General features: G+C 39.8%; 2 pseudogenes; one reads left to right on the top strand and one right to left on the bottom strand.

The window, feature by feature from the left end:
• Positions 1 to 997: 997 nt before the first annotated feature.
• LOC119513809 lies at positions 998 to 2,991 on the bottom strand (annotated as a pseudogene).
• LOC119527155 lies at positions 2,937 to 20,473 on the top strand (annotated as a pseudogene).
• The last annotated feature ends 1,967 nt before the right edge of the window (positions 20,474 to 22,440 follow it).

Raw genomic sequence — 22,440 nt, 5'->3', positions numbered from 1 at the left:
ATACAAGATATCTATAGTAAACATTGAAAATATATTATTCCTTTTATTAAATCAAAATTATTAATTCATATGGTGGTTAATACTAGATTTATTTATTCATCTAGTTAATTGGACAAATATTAAGAAAATATATAAAAGAAAAAAGCAAAAAAACACATTGAATTAAAAAATAGTTACTGCATTTTATATGTTTAATGTTCCACAGTGTTTGTTAAAAGTTATATCAAATTTCTTTTTAATATTAAAAATAACAGTATTTATATTTCTGAGAGAATAGAGAAAGGATTTTTGTTTTCTTTTTAAAACAAACTTGGAGGTCTTAAACACATAATTACAACTTGTAATGGAGGCATGAAAAAAATGTATGCTAAAAACATGAATACATTTTTATATTACCCCTTTAGAACTCTAAAAATTATACGAACCCTATAAAATGCCCCTTCCCAACCCCTGCTGGACAGCGATACATTTATCTGCCTCAATTCAGAGTTCACATAATTAATTACAATACATAATATTCAGTTTTAAAAAATGCAATAAAACTGGACAGCCAAGATACAAGAAATTAGAAGTAAAGCATTTAATGAATTTATGCATTTAAGAATATTTAAATACTGTTTAAATTTTTTTTTAAAGGATTTGTTACATACCACCTAAGACTTCCAAACCACTTTCTGTTACAACAGAAAAAGCTGTAAATAAAAAGACACACAAAACAAAACAAAACAAAAAACACCATGTTGAAATGTCACTGCTCTGAGGTACATTCTGGTGCCTGAATTTGCAGGTTTTGCTCCAAAAAGAATCCCATAGCTTACACATTTGAAATAACAACAAAAATAATGAAATAAAAATATCAGCAATTTTTATTAACTAACTTTTTTTGATTTTTAGAAAAATTTTGTCAATCTAAATATAGTGTTTCACAGAGCAAAACAAAGGTTCTTCATCAAAAGGTTTGCAATTCTAAAAACCTCTGTTACAAATAGGTTTTCTTTCACAATGATTTCAAGGGGGGAAAAACAGCCACAAGGACATTATTCTGCTGCTCCTGGTTGTGGGTCTGTGCTTGCCCTAATGTCTGCTGGTAGAAGCAGCTTGCTGTCTGTAAAATTCTGCCCAAGCCATTGTGTAATCCGGTGGGGAGCTGGCCTGAGGAGCAGCACTGGCAGTGTGATTCTGTGTTTTGTAGTAGTCTTCCCAGGCCTTGCTGTAATCAGGCTGGCTGCTCTGCCGCTGGCCCTGCTGGCTGGGACTTGTTCTGTGGGTTGCTGCCATGCCTGGTAGGTGCTGCCCCAACCCTGGGTCAGAAAGGCAAGAGGACCACTCATAGGGGTGCCAGGGGGGTTTCTGTTCACTCTAGCAGCAATATTTGGGAAGCACCCTGAGCTCCTTGGAGGAAAGGTATTCTGATGAGGTGTAGCAGGTGGCTGGCTGAAGGGGCTCTGTCCAAAGGCTCCAGGTGCTCCAAGGCTGGTACCACCAACTTTCTCATCCTCAGTCTACTGAGGAATTCCCCTGATGGTAAATATTCACAGGTTGGTGTCAGTGTTCGGAGGAGGGTTATGCTTATGCTTAAGCTCCACATGTGCTCCTGAATGCTGATTTATAGTTTGATATGCTCACCCCCTTTGCCTATGACAACACTGCACTCTTCTGCTGGCACTACCTATGTTATCTCCTGCACACCACCGGGGGTTCCCACGTTCCAGTCACCATAAGCATGTCCTCTTCCTCTGGATACCGCATTGCCTCTGAAGCCATCTTTTTCCTGGGCTGTAAGAATAAGCTCATTGAAGATGTGTTCTGCATGCTGACACCGATCTGGGGGACCCATAGCCTGTGCAGCTCTTTCTGGACTAATATCATCATCTGGTTTAAACTGAATCCTCACACCAGCATCATTCTGGACTTTTTTTTTCTTTGATCATTTCCCTGTTTCTTCCTATTACAATTCCAACAGCAAACCTAGGCACAGACACCTCTATACTGCCTCCTCCCATTCGGGAAATGAAATCACTGTGAACATGCTGAAAGTCAGCTTGGTCTTTTTCTCAGATTTTCTCTAGTACCATCTCTCTTGCTTTCCATACTTTAAATGGGTCTCCAGTGATGCCAGATGCTTGTCTGCTCCTGTAGATAACAGGCCATCTTGGTTCATGACCATTTTCACAACTGTTCATTCCTGCAACTGCTGTATTGTTTCCCTCCTTTGCCGATAACCAGGCCCACTTTAGATGCTGGGATAAGAATTTCCTGGATTGTGCTCTTGCGGTCTATAGCGTTATGAAAGCCAGGTCCATTTCGACAGTGGTCCACAGTCTGCCCTAGGAGCTGTTTGGCTTGTTCAATACTTGCTGGGGTTCCGGTAAGCACACAGGGCCTCTCTGGAATCCCAGAACTCTCTGAAGCAATCTGAATTTTGCAACCAGATTCTGCTTGAATCCTTGAAACCTGCTCACCTCCTCTGCTGATAATAAATCCAACCATTTTACCAGGCATTTTGAATTCTTCTGTTTTTACTGCCCTTTGATGTACCAAGGGCCCTAACTGGTTACCTACGCCATCATCCAAGGGCCATTTTTTGTACTTCATATCCGTACACTGAGGGGTCCACTAGAGGTGTGGAACTATTCAAGTGAGGAATTGAATCAATTTTAGCAGCAATCTCACTAAAGGAAGTTTTTTTGTTATATTGTCTCCCCATTATATAAAGAGCTCTTTGAAGAGTGGTCCTGGCTCAGTCATCTTGGTACCTCCGGAACAAATGTTCCTTAATTGGGAGCTCTAGGGTTGAGCTTTAGAGAATTCCTGAATTTCCTGCCGGACGCGGTGCAGGGTGTACACAAAGCCCTCGACCTTCATGCCCACTGGAGCACTTTGCCTCTGCACCAGCTCCGCGATTACCCACCAGACCGCGCCGCCGCCGCCGCTCGACTCCCAAGTAGGGCCTCCTGCTCCACTTGGGGACCCGTAGCCAAGGTAGTTATATATATTTTAAGGAGAGAAAAATCTTTTACATTTGTAACCAAATCATGTAAACAAACTATCTAGATTTTAAGCATATTATAACTGGCCACCCTCTTCCTTTTTCCCTTCCCCTTCCCCTTCTTTTTTCTTTACTTAGTACCCTGCTCCCCTAATTAGAAGAGCCTGGGAACTTGGTTTGATGAATATACACATTCCAGAGAGTTGTGGTAAGCTTTCTTTACGTTTTCAACCCTAGAATGCAAATAAACAAGTAAAACTGTGAAACTCTACCCATTCTAGGTATTAAATGGATTTCAATCTGTCTACCTGTTCAGAATGCATTATTTGCCTGCTTTTTAAAAGGCCCTGTACTCATTCTTAGAGGCATTTTTCCTCCTTGATAACTGGTGCCAACCTTAGCTTGATCCTAAACCCTGGTAACTTCTCTCTTTAGAGTTGTTCAATTTGTTGCATTTTAGTCCTATCTTCTATTTTATATTTTATGGAGAAGTTTTTGGTGTGTGAGATTGTTACTCCTTTCCTTCACTCAAAGTTTTAGCAGAGTTGAATCAAGTTTTTAAAAAGTGAAATTTAAATGGGAATATAGATACACATTATAAATTGTAAGAGAATTTTCTGAAATTTAAAAAACTTATTTTAGAGAAGCATAAGTTACAGTGCTAGCCAGAACACTTCTTTCAGTTTCTTTTGTTATAGATACTATATTTGCAAATTTGCTTTTAAAACAAATTAGTTGATATGAGAAGTAATCAAAATAGCTCACCTTTATTCCTGTAGAGATGCACTGCATATTATAATGGGCTCTTAAAATATTTTGATACTGTAGGGGGCCTCAATCTTGAATGTTCTGATGCTTGTTTAATTACTGAAGAGATGGCTTATGGATATACAGGGGTTATGACTGCTGTTGATGCAAATTCATTGGGGGTAAGTTCCTTAGAAAATTAATTGCCTAACTGAGCTGTTATCAATGAGACAGTTACTACTAGGCTAGGTTGAACAAGAGTGCATACCTATGATGTTCATGATCATTTATCTACAAAATAAAATCTCGCTATGGAACTTTTTTCCTCAATGAATTACATTCAAAATTTTGAGTGATCTTAATGGAAAGTAATTCCAAGATATAATGAAAGTTTTCTTTTTCCTCCACTCAATCTTATTTATACAAAGTTTCTCTGCATTGTATTATTCTTTGCAATATTTTTTTACAGTCTTGGCCTTAGAAACTTTTACATTTGCCTTTATTGCCTAACCATTATCTTATCCTGTGTAGTAACTCAGTGAATTTTTGCTTCTTCCATCTCTGAGAAATTCTTGGTTTATTTAATCAGTCATGCTGGAAGTTCATACAGTTTATTTTTACAAGTTGCTAAATAAGCTGGTATTAATAAAAGTGTTGTTGAAACATAGTTTTCTTTAAAAAGAAACATAAGATTCTTCAGTGCAGCTTGGAGTTATTCCAATGCTTGATCATTCTGTCCTGTTGACTCTGCTACTCCGAGTCCTTGCTGTGCTTGTGAGGAAACTGTGCACTTCAGCCGCTGCTCCAGTGGCAATTATTAGGTAAAAGCAGTGTCTAAAGCCAGCATGCAGGAAAAGGATCAGGATGGCCTGCTGCCACCAGTGGGAGTTCTGAAATTTAGTGAATAGTTCTTAGGAAATCTGATCATACATACAAGTAACTTATCCTAACTTTAATTCTTTATTTGTACCTTCTTGTACATTATTATACATCATATTTTCAACAAGTCCTATGTATAACATTAATTTTGTGGAAATACTGGGTTGGGCAGAATTATTTCCTCATAGTTTAGCTCTGTAACTTAGAGGGAAAATAAGAGGCCAATTCTCTGCACTTATCCCTTAGAGGGGAAAAAGTTCTTTCGTTTTGAAGTATAGCATCTCTGAACTTACTTTATATATCTTATTTTAATAAGCTATTTATTAAAATATCTTGCTTTTTAAAAAATGTCAATTTTCTTTGGTAGCAATACCTGTTATTATTGCTGGAAATGACCAATAACAAGAGAAGTATTTGGGGAGGATGACTGAGGAGGCACTGATGTGTGTATGTGTAGCTGCTGCTTTATTTTATGTTTAAAGAAGAGAACAAAGGTTCTATTTCTCCTTTTTAATGTATATCTATACATTAGGCCATAATACATTAAGACAAATTTTAGCCGCTGTCCTATAAGTTAGAAATTAATCCACATATCTTCAGTTTGCATGAAATGAGATAAAATTAAAAGTATAATGCTGAGGACATATTTGATACTGTAATGTTTCTGGGATGTAAATAATGTGTCATAATAATCCCTTGATTATTTCCTATCAGATATCATCTTAATGAAGCCCTTTGCAATTTAGGAACTTAGTAGGTCTGTCAGGAAGTTCAGATTGTGAACATAAGACTAGTATTCTTTTGAACTAATAAGAGATTGATGGTTGTGCCAGTCTGAATGTATTATGTCCCCCCAAACACCATTATCTTTGATGTAATCTTGTGTGGGCAGACCTATCAGTGTTAACTGGATTGTAATTCTTTGAGTGTTTCCATGGAGATGCGCCCCACCCAACTGTGGGTGATGACTCTGATTGGATAATTTCCATGGTGGTGTTGGCCCGCCCATTCAGGGTGGGTCTGAATTAAATTACTGGCGCATTATATAAGATCAGACAGAAGGAGCCAGCTTGCTACAGCCAAGAGGGACACTTTGAAGAATGCACAGAAGCTGAGGGAGTAGCTGCAGATGAGAGATAGTTTGAAGATGGCCATTGAAAGCAGACGCTTGCTCCAGAGAAGCTAAGAGAGGGCAAACACCCCAAGAGCAACTGAGAGTGACATTTTTAAGAGGAGCTGTGGCCTAGAGAGGAACATCCTGGGAGAAAGCCATTTTGAAACCAGAACTTGGAGCAGACACTGGCCACGTGCTTTCCCAGCTAACAGGTTTTCTGGACACCATTGGCCATCTTTCAGTGAGGTACCCAATTGTTGATGTGTTACCTTGAACACTTTATTGCCTTAAGACTGTAACTGTGTAACCAAAATAACCCCCCTTTTATAAAAGCCAATCCATTTCTGATGTTTTGCATTCCTGCAGCATTAGCAAACTAGAACAATGGTGAATATGTAACTGAAGAGATATCAATTCATTTCTTAAATGATTGAAATATCTGGGGAGAGTAGTTACAAATTTTCTTTGATTGCCTGAGAGCTACTCAACAAATTTTTAATTGGATTTTTTTAAGTTTTCACTATATATACTGAGGTTCCATTTGGAAGTGTTCTTTACATAAGAATTTTTATCTGCTTGTTTATTAGTCTAACAGTTTTCAACCTATGGTGTGATTGTGATACTGAAGTACAGTAAATTATTATTAGTTGATTTAATTGTGAAAATTGATCTGCAATAGTAGAAAGAAATATCTGAAAATGAATGTTTTTAAAATTCATTTCAAAAACCTAAATTTCAAGTACTGCTTAATAAAGTCACTTATACTATTTTCTAGGTAATTGGGAATTTTTTTTAAATAAGTGGGAGTTTAAGCTAAATATTCTCAAAAATGTCTAAGAATGACATGAAACATCTAGATTTTTCTCCTATATATATAGTAACTTGAAATAGGGTAAAAAAATTGAAGCATAGATGTGTTTAGGAGAACCTACCATCATAAACTGCTAAGGGTATTTGTAATTATCATATTACTTATAAATAGATATTTCTATAGTATTTGAGAGTCTTTAAATGTAGTTCAAGTATTTCAAACATTTATTTGGTAGTTTTGTTTGTTATTAATACCATCAGACTGTAGTCCTTGCTTAAGTTTGGTAATTTCTGAATTAAGAAATGTGTTACTGTGCCTTTTACTCTGTTAGTGCACAGTGGAAATAGATATACTCAAAATATAAAGGCAAAGGTGAAAATAAAAATATTCAAAGGTACATTCATTATAATGCTTAATTTACAGTAGATTTAGTTAATAAGTTAAATCCCAATAAGTATGTTAAAAATTGTACTGCATAGATTCTTACATAAAACCTTGTGGAACTTCCAAGGAAAATGACAGAGTAGGGAGCTGCAGAGCTCACATCTTCTCCCAAAACAGTTAGTAGACAGGGAGAAACTGAAACAACTGTTCTAGGGCTCAGAGACCAGGGGAGCATTGTACAGCATCCAGGGAAGAGCAGGACAAAGAGGCTGAGACATTGCAGTAAAAATCTTTGAGTAAATCACTTCAGCAGTGAGGGCCAGAGCTCACTCCCCACTCTCGAGGCTAGCTGCCTTGAGTCCAGTTCCTGGATGGCTGCTGTGGACAGAGAGGGATGTGGAAGCCTTCCTCCTCAAAAACAGGATGGGGCATGGCCAAATACTGATCATGGGTTTTGATCAGCAAAATTGGATTGCTGGGTCATGGTTTTCAACAGCAGTTTTGGCCTGCCCTGGAGAGAGACAGTTACAGCCATTGTTTCAGTCTAGCATCTCACAGGGGTGAATGGTGGAGATTCAAAGAAGTAGGGCATCCTTAGGACTGAGGGGAAAAGTTTGCAGAAGAGCACCCTCTACTGGGCAGACCAAGAAAGTGCAGCTTCAGGAGCTACGCAAAAGGCTTTTTGGCATCTTTAGAACTGTTCTGCACTCCTTCTGTGGGTCCCTGGCTCCATTTTGGCTAGGAAATAATGACTAAGGAAAGCCCTTCCTGTATGAACCTTCTACCAGAATTTGCACTTATGGGAAAAGCAGCTAGAGGCAATGAAAGGAGAGTAAATAAAACTGTAGAGGTAATACAAAAACAAACAAAACAGATCCAGTTTTCCAGAGAAAGAACAGAGGAAAGGAAGGTTTTCCATGGTGGTGAAACAATTGCACAAATAGTGCAAACTTAAAAATTGTACTGCATACCCAGGGCAAGAATTAGATGAAGAGCTGAAAAAATCTGATCAGTTAAATAGGGCAATTCTAAAGATCTAGAATAGTTAAAACAACTGTCAAAGAAGAGCTTTAACACAAAGTTAATCAACAGTAAAACCGTAGCGAGAGAGAGAAACTAACCTTCAGAGTAAACCCATCAAGATCATCCAATGCCTAGGCAGCAGCAAAAACTTAAAAGCCATAGTAAGAAACAGGAAGATATGGCCCAAAGGAACAAATTAAAACTTTTGATAGAAACTCTGCAAATAAACTCACTACACTCCACCCTTCGTCGGAGATGACTCCCATAGGCGTGGGTCTCTCTGGCAACACGGGACATGACTCCCAGGGTAAGCCTGGCCCTGGCATCATGAATTAAGAATGCCTTCTGGACCTAAAGAGAGGAAAGAAATAGAAAGTAGAGTTTCAGTGGCTAAGAGATTTCAAATAGAGTCAAGAGGTCATATTGGAGGTTACTTTTATGCAAGCTTTAGCCAGATACTGCAAACTACCACAGTATGCCAAGCCCCAACCAATAGTATTTCTGAAAACCCTAGAGAGTACACTGGGTTTTATCTAAGTCTCTATAAAAGTTTTTCTTAGTAAGTTTATTTTTTCAGAAACTTAAGTCCTCCAGTTTGATCCTATGCCAGATAAGCCCTGGAACCCAAATGTACAATTCTTTTCAAGAACATCAACCAGTTTCATGCCTCTACCACATAAGGTCAATACATGTTTGTATGGATCTACTTCTGGATGTTTGTTTTGTTCCACTTATCTATATATCTATCTCTGACAATACTACACTGTCTTGGTTAACCTACCTCTATTGAAAGTCTTAAAATTGGGTAGAGTGTAATACTAGTGGTCAATAAGAGAGAGGTATAAGGGGTGGGATGTTTGGGGTCTTCTTTTTTCTTTTTTGTTTATTTTCTGGAGTAATGCAAATGTTCTAAAAATGATCATAGTGATGAATACACAAATATGTGATGATACTGTGAACCGCTGATTGTATACATTGGATGGATTGTATGGTGAGTGAATCTATCTCAATAAAATTACATTAAAAAAAACTTTTGGTGGAGACACAGAATTTGGAACAATGAATCAAAGATGTTCTAATAAGTCTAAATCAATTCAAGGTGAAAAAGGAAAATATGGCAAAAGAGGTAAAGGATATTAAATGCTGAGTAACCATGAAGAAGAATTTGAAAGGATGACAAGAAACATAACAGAACTTATGGGAACAAAAGGCACAATTGAAGAAATTTAAAATACAACAGAGGCATACAAGAGCAGATTTGAACAGGCAGAAGAAACAATCAGTGAAATAGAAGGGAGGCAATCAAAATCTTACAAACAGAAGAACAGAGAAAAGTATGGAGAAATTGAGCAGGGTCTCAGGAAATTGAATGACATTGCAAAGTGAATAAACATACATGTCATGGATGTCCCAGAAGAAGAAGAGAAGGGAAGGGGGACAGAACTAATATATTTGAGAAAATAATAGTAAAAAATATTCCACCTCTTATGAAATACATAAAGGTGCTTGTCTAAGAAGCACAATGTGGTCCAAACAGAATACATCCTAAGAGGCCTACTCTGAGACATATACTATTCAGAATGTCAGATGGCAAAGATAATGGGAGAATCCTGAAAGCAGAAAAGTATAATGATTCATCACATACAAGAGACATTTAATAAGACTAAGGGCTCATTTCTCATCAGAAAGTATGGAGGTGAGAGAAATAGAAGATACATTTAAGATCCTGAAAGAGAAAAACTCCAGCCAAGAATTCTTTATCCAGCAAAACTGTCCTTCAAAACTGAGGGAAAGTTTAAAATATTCACAGATAAACAGAAACTGAAAGAGTTTGTCAACAAAAGACAAGCCCTAAGAGAAACAGTAAGCAAAGTTCTGCAACCTGAAGGGAAACAATATAAGAAGGTTTGGAGGAGAGTGTAGAAATGAATAATATCAGTAAGGATAATTAAAAGGGTAAAAAGAGAGGCAAAAATAAGATCTATAAAAGCCAAAGGATAAATTGGTTGAAGTAAGTACTGTCTTTATAGTTGTAACATTGAATGCTAATGGATTGAACTCCCCAATCAAAAGACACAGATTGGTAGAATGGAGAAAAAAAAAAATAATCCATCTATATGCTGTCTATAGGAGACTCACCTTAAACCCAAGGACACAAATAGGTTGAAAGTGAAAGGTTGGAAAGAGATAATCCACACAAACAGTAATCAAAAAAGAGCTAGAGTAGCTATACTAATATTGGACAAAATAGACTTTAAATGGAAAACAGTTGGAAGAGTCAAAGAAGAATACCAAATATTAATAAAAAGGAAAATCCTACAATAAGAAATAACAATCATAAATATATATGAACCTAAACAGGGTGCCCTGAAAATACGTAAAGCACACTCAGTCAAAATTGAAGGGAATAATAGATGTCTCTATAGTAATAGGTGGCAATCAAATATAACCCTGTAGTCAACATAGAACATCTAGACAGAGGATCAGTAAAGAAACAGACAACTGGAATAATATGATAAATGATGTAGACCTAACAGACATATATAGAACACTGCATCCCAAAAGAGCAGGATATACATTTTTCTCAAGTACTAACGGATCATTCTCCAGGATAGACCAGATGCTGGGTCACAAAACAAGTCTCAATAAATTTAAAAAGATTGAAATTTTGCAGAGCACTTTCTCTAACTATAATGGAACAAAACTGGAAATCAGTAACAGGCAGAAAACTGGAAAATTCATAAATATATGAAGATTAAACAACACACTCTGATACCTTCAGTGGGTCAAATAAGAAATTGCAAGAGAAATTAGTAAATATCTGCAGAGGAATGAAAATGAGAACACAACATATCAAACTTATGGATACAGCAAAGGAGTGCTGACAGAGAAATTTATAGTCCTAAATGCCTACATGAAAATGAAGAAAGAGATAAAAATTGAAGACATACAGGCACACCTGGAATAGCAAACTAATCCCAAAGCAAGCAGAAGGAAAGAATAACAAAGATTAGAGCAGAAATAAATGAAATTAAACAATAGAGAGAAGTAACAAAACCAAAAGTTGGTTCACACAAAAGAGCAATAAAATTGACAAACTCTTAGCTAAACTGCCAAAGAAAAAAAGAGAGAAGATGCAAATAAATAAAATCAGAAATGAAGGGGGGGGGATACTACTGACCCCACAGAAATAAAAAGGATCATTAGAGGATATTATGAGCAACTGTATGTCAACAAATTAGACAATTCCTAGAAACGCACAAATAACCTACACTGACTCTGAAAGAAATAGAAGACCTCAACGTACCAATTACAAGTAAAGAGATTAAAGCAATCATCAAAACCTCCCAAAAGGGAAAGGCCAGGACCAGGTGGCTTCTACCAGTCATTCCAAGAAGAATTAAGACCAATCTTATTCAAACTCTTCCAGAAAATTAAAGCAGAGGGAACAATACCTAACTCATTCTATGAAACCAACATCACCCTAATACCAAAGTCAGATAAAGATACTACAAGAAAAGAAAACTATGGACCAATCTCTCTAATGAATATAGATGCAAAAATCCTCACCAAATACTAGCAAATCAAATCCAACAGCACATTAAAAGAATTATACACCATGATAAAATGGGTTTTATCCTAGATATGCAAGAGTGATTCAATACCAGGTAATCAATTAAAGTAATACATCACATTAACAAATTGAAAGGGAAAAAACTACATGATCATCTCAATTGATGCAGAAAAGGCATTTGACAAAATCCAACATCCTTTCTTGATAAAAACACATTGAAGACAGGCATAGAAGGAAGATTCCTCAACATGATTAGGGGCATATATGAAAAACCCACAGCTAACCTCATGCTCAATGGTGAGAGACTGATAAGCTTTTCCTCTAAGATCTGGAAGAAGACAGGATGCCTACTCTCACCACTGTTATTCAACATTGTGCTAGACGTTCTAGTTACAACAGTTAAGCAATAAAAGGAAATAAAAGGCACCCAAATTGAAAAGGAAGAAGCAAAACTTTCACTGTTTAAGATGACCTATATATTGAAAGACCTGAAAAGTCTGTAACAGAGCAACTTGAGCCAATAAAAGAGTTCAGATAGGAGAATCTAAGATGGTGGCATAGAGAGGAGTGGAAGCTAGTTAGTCCCCCTGGAACAACTAATAAGCAATGAGGAACAACTAGTAAGTAATCCAGAATAACTGCAGTGGGACAAATGTGACCGTCCACTCATCATACACCAACCCGAATTGGGAGGAATGCCCGAGATCACATCATAAACTCTGTAAGTAAAAACTGCAGATCCAAGCTGGGAACCCCTCCCCCCACAGCCCAAGCTGCAAAGCCTCGGGTGCTAGAGAGAAGCTCTCTCCTAGCAAGCGAATATAGCTCAGCTGAGCTCCAACTGGGGTTTTAATTCACAAGCATGGACTGCTCACTATGTGCTATGAATCCCCAACAAGCAAACAGAGGCTTTGGGTGATAACTGACCTTGGAGAGCTGGAGGGTGGCTGCGGACAGGCCTTGAAGAGGGCTTTCGGTCCCTGTGTTGGCTCAGTGGAGAAAGCCTCAGCTGTTTTCAGTTCCTAGCACTCTGACACAGACAAGGGTAGAGATAGCATAGGCAGAGTCTATTCAAATGTTAATGACCTCTCCCCAGGGAGGAGTTATCTTCCCTAAGAGGAAAGGGGTGGGGCCCAGCTCTACTACCCACCTTCCATTCAGAACCAGACCCCAGAGCCTGGGGGAAAACAGCCATGGGCCACACCTCCTTATACTAGTCTGGAATTACAGGCCGACAGGCACTACCTGCTGGGCAGAAAAGCACAGGGACCTGAGGCATCACAGGGTGTACCAGTTTTCTAAGACACACCCTCATGGAAACTGGATACTGAATATTTCTTCCTTCTGGGACCTGAGCCCATTCTGGTCTGGGAAAACCTGATTGGGGTAACCAAGGAAACCATGCCTAAACAACAGAAAACTACAACCTACACTAACAAAAATGAAGTTATGGCCCAGTCAAAGGAACAAACTTACACTTCAACTGAGATACAGGAATTTAAACAACTAATAATAAGTCAATTCAAAAAGTTTAGGGAAGATATGGCAAAAGAGATGAACTGTATAATGAAAACACTGGGCGTACATAATGTAGAAATCGAAAGTTCAAAAAACCAACTGGTGGAATCTATGGAAATGAAAGGCACAACACAAGAGATGAAAGACACAATGGAAACATACAACAGCAGATCTCAGGAGGCAAAAGAAAACACTCAGGAACTGGAGAACAAGGCACCTGAAAGCCTACACACAACAGAACAGATAGAGAAAAGAATGGAAAAATATAAGCAACGCCTCCAGGAACGTAAGGACAAAATGAAAAGCAAGAATGTACATGCCATCGGTGTCCCAGAAGGAGAAGAGAAGATAAAAGGGGCAAAAGCAATAACAGAGGAAATAATCAATGAAAATTTCCCATCTCTTAGGAAAGACATAAAATTATGGATTAAGAAGCACAGTGTACACCAAGCGGAATACATCTGAATAGGCCTATGCCAAGACACTTAATAATCAGATTATGAAACCTCAAAGACAAAGAGAGAATTCTGAAAGCAGCAAGAGAAAAGGAATCTATCACATGCAAAGGAAGCTTGATAAGACTATGTGCAGATTTCTCAGTAGAAACTGTGGAGGCAAGAAGGAAGTGGTGTGATATATTTAAGATACTGAAAGAGAAAAACCACCAACCAAGAATCCTATATCCAGCAAAACTATCCTTCAAATATGAGGGAAAGCTTAAAATATTCTCTGACAAACAGACAATGACAGAGTTTGTGAACAAGATACCTGCTCTACAGGAAACACTAAAGGAAGCACTTCAGACAGAAAGGAAAAGACAGGAGTGAGAGGTTTGGAACACAATTTTGGGAAATAGTAGCACAGCAATGTAAGTACACTGAACAAAGACGACTGTGAGTATGGTTGAAAGAGGAAGATTGGAACCATGTGGGACACCAGAACAAAAGATGAAGGGTAAAGACTGGGACTGTGTAACTCAGGGAAACTTAGGTGCTCAATGATAGTAGTAAAAGGTACAAATATGTTTTTAAAAAAATAAATAAAATAGATTATAATAGAATACTCCCTTTTAAAAGCAAAAAAAAAAAAAAAAACAGTTCAGCAAGGTGGTGGGATACAAGATCAACACACAAAATTCAGTACTGTTTCTGTACATTAGTAGTGAGCATTCTAAGGAAATCAAGAAAAAATCAATTTACAATAGCAACTAAAAGAATCAAATATCTAGGAATAAATTTAACTGAGGATGTAGTGGACTTGCACACAGAAAACTACAAAACGTTGCCAAAAGAAGTCAAGGAGAACCCAAAAAGGTGGAAGACCAACCATGTTCATGGATTGGAAGACTAAAATATCATTAAGATGTCAATTCTACCCAAAATGATTTGCAGATTCAGCACAATCCTAATCAAAATTCCAGTAGCCTACTTAACAGAAATGAAAAAGTCAATTATCAAGTTTATGTGGATGTTTACAGGGCACAAAATAACCAAAACATCTTGAAAAAGAACAACTTTGTAGACTCGCACTTCCTTACTTTAAAGCATATTACAAAGCAATGTGGTCAAAAGAGCATGCTAGTGTTATAAAGATAGATATATCGACCAATGGAATTGAATTGAGAGTTTGTAAATAGACCCTCATATTTCTGGCCAATTGATATTTAACAAGGCTGCCAAGTCCACTCAACTGGGACAGGATAATATCTTCAACAAGTAGTGCTGTAAGAACTGAATTTTCATATGCAAAAGAATGATAGAGGATCCCTGTCTCACATCTTATATAAAAATTAACTCAATATGGATGAAAGACCTAAACTCTTAGAAGAAAATGTAGGGAAGCAACTTCAAGTTCTTGTGGTAGGCAATGGTTTCTTAGACTTTGCACCCAAAGCCCAAATAGTGAAAGAAGAAATAGATAAATGGGATTTCCTCAAAATTAAAAACCTTTGTGCTTCCAAGTACATTGTGAAAAGGTAGCTGACTCAATGGGAGAAAATATATGGAAACCATATATGTAATAAGGATTTAATATCCATAACTTATAAAGTAACCCTACAGTTCAACAATAAAAAGACTCAGTTAAAAATTGGCAAAAGACTTGAACAGACATACTTACAAAGAGGAAATACAAATGACTAAAAAGTACATGAAAAAATGCTCAACACTCCTAGCTATTAGGGAAATGCAAATGAAAACCTCAATGAGATATTCTACACCTGCTAGAATGGCCATATTAAATAGAAAACTACAGGTGTTAGAGAGGATGTGGATAAACAGGTACACTCTTTTACTGCTGGTGGGAATGTTAAATGGTGAACCACTGTAAGACAGTTTGGCAGTTTCTCAGGAAGGTAAGTAAAGAGTTGCCATATGATCGAAGCAATCCTCCTACTGGGTATATAATGAGAAGAACTGAAGCAGGAACTCAAACAGACATTTTCACACCAATGTTCATAGCAGCATTATTTAAAATTGCCAAAAGATGGAAGCAACCTGTGCCTATCAATCGATGAATGGATAAACAAAATGTGGTATGTACATGTGATGGAATGTTATTCAGCTATAAGAAAGAATGAAGTCCTGATGCATGCAACAACCTGGATGAACATTGAAGACATTATGTTGAGTGAAATAAGTTAGACACAAAAGGGAAAATATATGATATCACTGATATGAACTAATTACGATAAGCAAGCTCATAGAGTTAGCATTTAGAACATAACGTATGGGGGGTTAATAGGAGTGGGGAATGGGGATCTGATGATTAATTTGTGCAGAATTTCTATTTAGGTTGATTGTAAATGTTTGGAAAGGGATAGTGGTGATGGTAGCACATTATTGGGAGTGTAATTAACAGTGCTGAATTAGGGTTGTGAATATGGTTGAAAGGGGAAATTTTGGGTCTTGTTTGTTATTAGAAGGAAAGTTAGGAGGTAAAACATGGGACTGTGTAACACAGTGAACCCTGTTGTGGATCACTGTGGTTAATAGGACAAATGTAAGTGTTCTTTCATGAATTGTAACAAATGTACATCACTATTATAAGGTGTTAATAATAGAGTGATTATGGGGGAAAATACATCTAATATAAACTATAGACTTTAGATAATAGTAATACTTTAATATTATTTCATCAGTTGTAGCAAAGTTACCACAGAAATGCAGTGTCAACAATAGGGGGCATATGGGAATGTTGTAATTTTTATATGAGTTTTATGTAAATCTACTTCTTTAATTAAAATAATAGCAATAATTTTTATAAAAACATTACACTAAGTGAAGGAAACCAGACATAATGTACTAACATTGTATAAATGTTATATAAAATGTAAATATAAGTACATCTGTAGAGACAGAATTATAGATTAGTGGTCATATAGGGCTAGGGAAGGTAGAAGGATTGAGAGGTAACTGCTAAGTGGTATGGGGTTTTTCTTTTTGGAGTAATGAAATTATTCTAAAATTGAATGGGGTGATGAATGCACTGTAATTATACTAAAAGCCATTGATTGTACACTTTGGATGGATTGTATGGTATGTGAATATATCTCAATAAATCCTAAAAAAAAACTAATGCTGTTTTGATGCTATCAGGTGGAATAGTCTATGTTTGCTGAAAGTTTTAAGTTGAAAATAATCATTTCAAGTCATTTTTTTGAAAGGGTGGCCATAGCAGCTGCTAGGGACAATGAAACAGAAATTAAACTATCATATTTATATGGCCTCTTAAAAATAGAATTTTAGATATTGCAAAGGGCTTTCCCACTCTTTTTCTTGTTAGATAGTCACAGCAACCTTTCGGTAGAATAAGTGCCATAACGCCCATTTTATGGATTAAAACAATGTGATAGGAATTAAATACCTAAGGTCTTACACCACTAAGAGGAAAATCTGTGACTGAGAAAAGTGTAAGAATGGCAAAGAGCCTTGAATATCAAAAGGCAAGAAAATTTTGCTTAAGAAAAGGTCTTTTGACACATTTGAAAAAGGGCTGTTTCTGAACATGTAGAGATGCATTTAGCAGTAGCTTTTAGAATAGACTAAAGAGAAAAGAGTTAAAAAGTTGACAAATCAAGGAAGGAAAGGAGTAAAGTCAATAAGGTAGTTCTAATGGGAGCTAATGAAACATGATTCAAGATTATAACTCTGAGACTAGGAAGAAGAGACTCAAATTTACAACTGTAAAAATATTTTTTTGCAAAATGTATTTATAAAAAAGAAAACCGATTAATGACCAAATGGTGGCTGTATCTAAAGCAGGGGAGAAATTATGGAAGTTATTTAAGAGTTATTAAAGACTATATTTTCTTCTTCCAAGCTGAGGAGAGGTACAAATTATCTGGTCAGATATTAATCTAGGGTAGCATAGCCTGAGCTGGAAAGGCAAGTTTAGCAAACTTCTAAAGCAGATGCGCATTTCTCATAGTTTTTTTTTTTTTGAAAGCCTCTGGTTTGTTCTACTTGGACACACCAGGATTCCATGGAGCAAAATGGTTATGGCTTTATGTCCTAGTCACTGAAACAATGGACCTTCCTCTCCTCACCTTTAAAAGGGATTGTAGGAGCACTTAGATGAGGTCCAGATTTAAAGTTCCTGTTCCAGGCTAATGACCCCAAAGGTGAAAACGATGGCCCAGAGTGGGGCAGCACCTTGCCTAGAGATGCACAGTATCCTGCTCTCCAATGACCATTCATTTGTTTACTCATTCATTTGCCAGGCTCCATGCCCAGCGGTCCACTGGGGACCTCAGACGGACCCCACTATGGAAGCCAGCCTGGGCGCCGCTGGCCACAGGCCCCGCACACAGCTTGACAATGAGGACTACTACCCCCAGGGTGGCTGGCACACGATCTTCCTGGTGGCCCTGCTGCTCCTGGGGCTGCCAGCCAACGGGCTGATGGCGTGGCTGGCCGACTCCCAGGCCCGGCATGGAGCGGGCACGTGCCTCGCCCTGCTCCTGCTCAGCCTGGCCCTCTCTGACTTTTTGTTCCTGGCGGCGGCAGCCTTAGATCTTGGAGATCCAGCACGGAGGGCACTGGCCGCTGGGAACGGCTGCCTGCTGCTTCTACTACTTCCTGTGGGGTGTGTCCTACTCCTCCGGCCTCTTCCTGCTGGCGGCCCTCAGCCTGGACCGCTGCCTGCTGGCACGGTGCCCCCGTGGGTAGCCCCGCACGCCTGCCCCTCTGGATCTGTGCCACGGTCTGGGTGCTGGCCACACTCTTCAGTGTGCCCTGGCTGGTTTTCCCTGAGGCCACCGTCTGGTGGGATGACCTGATCATCTGCCTGGACTTCTAGGACAGCGTGGAGCTGCCGATGTTCAAAATCCTGGGGGGCTTCCTGCCATTCTTCCTGCTACTCGTCTGCCATGCGCTCACCCAGGCCGCCACCTGCCGCACCAGCTGCCACCAGCTGCCCAGGCTCACCTCCCGCCGTGGCTTCGCCTGTGTGGCCAAGACCATTCTGTTGGCCTACGTGGTCCTGCGGCTGCCCTACCAGCTGGCGCAGCTGCTGTACCTGGCATTCCTGTGGGACATCTACCCTGGCTACCTGCTCTGGGAGGCCCCGGTCTACTCCGACTACCTGATCCTGCTCAACAGCTGCCTCAGCCCCTTCCTCTGCCTCCTGGCCAGCGCCGACCTCTGGGCCCTGCTGCATTCAGTGCTGTCCTCCTTCACTGCTATTGTCAGCGAGGAACAAACAGCCCAGAAGCCTCACGCCGGCTGAGCCACAGACCCAAGTAGACTCTGGGGGCCAGACTCTGCCAGGGTTAGCATCTGTGGCCCAGCCACCAGTGAACCCCACAGCCCAGCCACAGTTGGATTCTGTGGCCCAGCCACACTCAGATTCCATGGCCCAGCCACCAGTGAACCCCCCATGCCCCAGCCACAGTCAGATTCCGTGGCCCAGCCACCAGTGAACCCCACAGCCCAACCACGGTCAGATTCCGTGGCCCAGCCACCAGTGAACCCCACAGCCCAACCACGGTCAGATTCCATGGCCCAGCCACTGGTGAACCCCATGGCCCAACCATAGTCGGATTTCATGGCCCAGCCACCAATGAACCCCACAGCCCTACCACAGTCAAATTCTGAGGCCCAGACCCCTGGACCCAGTGCCAACTCAGACCCCAGCCACTCTGATGAGCCCTCCACTGCCCCATTCACAGATCCCACCCCAGGGTCCCTGAGAACACAGCCACGCCTGCTTCCTCTGAGGGAGAAAGCCCCAACAGTGCCCCCCCCCCAGAGGAGGCCCCCAATGCAGGCCCCACGTGAGGGCCCAGGAAAGCCCAGGCCCACCGGAGCAGTGGAAGAGCCCAAGGGAGACAGAGGAATCAGCCAGTCAGCACAGCAGGGAGCCGTGGAGGAGGTCATCTTGGAAAACCCCAAGTCCAGTCAAAGGAAGACTTGGGGGAAGTGAAAGCAAAGTCATCAAAAGTCCCAGGCAGTCTGTCCTGAGTTTCCCACCCTGGCCCCACCAGGCTCTTCCACAGCTGCCCTCAATGCGTGGTCACCCAACAGCCCCCTAAGCCACAGCTAAACGTGCCCTGCCGGCTTCTATCCCCCCAACACCCCCAGACTGCGTCACCATTTTCCCCTTAGCCAAGGTCCTGCAGGAGGAAGATAGCAGTGGAGACTTCCCCTGGCCTTGACCTGACCTCCCTATCATCCTTCCCTCCCTCCTCTCCTCCCTGTCCAGTACTCCCTGGGCACAAGGAAGCCAAACGAAGTCCCCACAGAGAAGGAAGGGAGCCAGGAGTCAGCCACCCAAGCAAGACCCTGAGGCCCTAGTGGCCCACAGGCTGGCCTGGCCAAGCCCTCTCCCCCAGCCCCCCAGCCCCAACAGTCAGTGAGGCTGCGGTATTAATTCCCTCAGCAAGGCGGTGGGGAGCAGAGGCAGGAGCTACCAAGCCCAGATTCAAATCTGGCTCTGCCACGTCCTAGCTGAGCAACTCTGGACAAGCCACTTTGCCCTCTGAGCTACAGTTTCTCATCTGCAAAATGTGTAAGTGTTTGAGGCGCCCCACAAAAGCCTGGCCCACAGCAGAGGGCCAGTGAGCAGAGACTGTCTTCCTTCATTGGTGTACAAGGCTTTCCCGGGAGAATGGATGGGAGGAGGCAGCTGGGAAGGCCACTTCCTGGCCTGAGCATCTGGGATCTGCGACACAGACACAGATCAAATGTGTCCACTGCGTTCTGGGCTGCAGACCACCAAGTTGCCTGAGAGAGCTTAGGGCCGCCTCTGCACTTTGGGGGGCTCCACAGGACTTCAACGTCTGGCTGTAGGGCTCAGCCTGGCATCCGCCTGGCCCCTGACCCATCACTGCCAGGGACAGCTGCCTCCCTCCAACTGAGCCACTTTCTGCTCAGTTCAGGAAGCCTGTGGGAGGATGCACAACAGAGAGATGTGGGCACCAGGAGGACCAGAAAGAGCCCAGTCTCCCCAGAGGCCACACAGCATCTCGGGGGCAGAACCAGCCCCTTCCCTCTAGGGCCACTGAGTGTCAACGACAATGACATTTCATGTGCTACCCCTTCCTGGAGGTGCTGGCAGTTTAGAAAGGCAGCAGGCTGGGCAGGCAGCCTGCAGTGCTGCAGATCTGGGTTTCAGTTTCCAGCTCTCTCTGAGCCTCAGTTTTCTCCTCATTAATTTGGTACTGGGAAAGAAACTTGGCCTGCAGCAGAGAGGAAAATAGTCAGGGAAAGACTTCAGTAATGCCCCCCTCCCCGCCATTCCCCAGCCCCGCCTCCTCATAGAGTTGTAAAGGTGGAAGACACTCTAGATATTTACTTCAATGTAGTCACTGAATATTGAAACTGAGATCCAAGTGTAATAATTTACCCAAGGGCATATACTTAGAGGCAGAATTGAGATCAGGATGGAGGTTTCTTGGAACTTGCCCAATGCAGTTTTTGACTATATTATGCTATATTTTCTTTTAAGAGTAGATATTAAAGGAATACTGAACTTTATAAATAGAACTAATGGGATTAGTTTTATATATAACTAGTATTATTAATATATGATTATAATATAAATGTAAAATATGTAACATATTTTTGTATATTAATATATATTATTTATATATTAGTTATAAGTAAAGGTAACTATAAAACAAGTCTTATTTGTATAACAAATATATATTGTATATAAAACTTATATACACATGTGTTTTTTGTAATATTGGTAACACACTATCTATATCCAAATATTAGTACTAAGAATAGTTGTCCTTCTCGCAAGCAATTGGTTTGTTTTTGTTTTGTTTTGTTTAAAAGCAGTTTCATTGAGATATATTCACACACCATACAATCCTTCCAAAGTGTACAATTCATGGCTCACAGTATTTTCACAAAGTTGTGTATTCATTACCACCATCAGTTTTAGAACATTTTCATTACTCCAAAAAGAAAAGCCCTATACCCCTTATATATCCCCTTACTATTGACTCTTAGCATTGGTGTGTTATTTTCATTACAACTGATGAAAGAATATTAAAATATTACTGTTAACTATAGTCCATAGTTTGCACTAGGTGTATTTTTTCCCCATATACTACCCTATTGTTAACACTTTGTAATAGTGATGTACATTTATTCCAGTTCATACAAGAACATTCTTAACATTTGTTCTACTAACTACAGTCATCATCCCCAACAAGTTTCAGTATGTTACACAGTCCCATGTTTTATCCTCCAGCTTTCCTTTACTGACATACATGACCCTAGACTTCCCCTTTCGACCATATTCACACGCATTATTCAGCGCTGTTAATTATAATCATGATAATGTGCTACCATCGCCGTTATCCATCTCCAATATTTACAATCAACTAGTAAAAAATTCAGCACAAATTAAGCATCGCCTCCTCATTTGCAACCTTCATTCTATCTCCTGTTAACCTATATTCTAGATTTTTAACTCTATGAGTTCGCTTATTATAATTACATCATATTAGTGAGATCATACAATATTTGTCCTTTTGTTGATTCTCTCTATTGTTTCTTCTCAATTTCATTTACTTTGATCTAATCTTTGTTATTTCTTTCCTTCTGTTTGCTTTGAGGTTAGTTTGCTGTTTGAATTCCTCCAGGTTGGGAGATAGGTGTTTGATTTTAGCTCTTTCCTCTTTTTTTAATATAGGCATTTAGGATTATGAATTTTCCTCTCTGCCTCCATTGCATCCCATAAGTTTTGATACATTCTGTTCTCATTTTCATTCATCGCCAGGTATTTACTGATTTCTCTTGCAATTTATTCTTTGACCTACTGATTATTTGAGTGTCATTTAACCAACATATATTTTTGAGTTTTCCAATATTCTGCCTGTCATTCATATCCAGTTTCATTCCATTACAGGCAAGTACTCTGTAAAATTTCAAACTTTTCAAATTTAT

Source organism: Choloepus didactylus, chromosome 2 (genome assembly GCF_015220235.1).
Source record: "Choloepus didactylus isolate mChoDid1 chromosome 2, mChoDid1.pri, whole genome shotgun sequence".
NCBI classification, from domain to species: Eukaryota; Metazoa; Chordata; class Mammalia; order Pilosa; family Megalonychidae; genus Choloepus; species Choloepus didactylus.
Note: the sequence above shows the minus strand (reverse complement) of the source record. Positions and strands in the feature narration are given on the sequence as shown.